Source organism: Penaeus monodon, chromosome 21 (assembly GCF_015228065.2).
Source record: "Penaeus monodon isolate SGIC_2016 chromosome 21, NSTDA_Pmon_1, whole genome shotgun sequence".
NCBI classification, from domain to species: Eukaryota; Metazoa; Arthropoda; class Malacostraca; order Decapoda; family Penaeidae; genus Penaeus; species Penaeus monodon.
Genome location: NC_051406.1, coordinates 21,100,366 through 21,100,651, shown reverse-complemented (window position 1 = coordinate 21,100,651; position 286 = coordinate 21,100,366).

The following is a 286-nucleotide window of genomic DNA, read 5'->3' as shown; positions in this document are numbered from 1 at the left end:
CCCCTTACTCCCACTTCCTCCTTCCAAACCTACTAACTAATAAAAAACAATCGAATTCATATCTCCGAGCGCGGAGGAGACAAGGCGGTGACGTCCCCAGCTCGTTCCAGTAGCAATAGCGAGGCGCTTGATAAAAGGCTTAGCGTGAGTCTCGCGTCACAAATGGCGTCTTGGGCGAGGAGCGGATGCATGCTGTTGTGGCTCGTCGAAGGGTTTCTTAGGGTAGTTAAGTGGCTCCGTTCACAAATGCACAGGCGCGCAGGTGCACAAACGCACACGCGCCTTG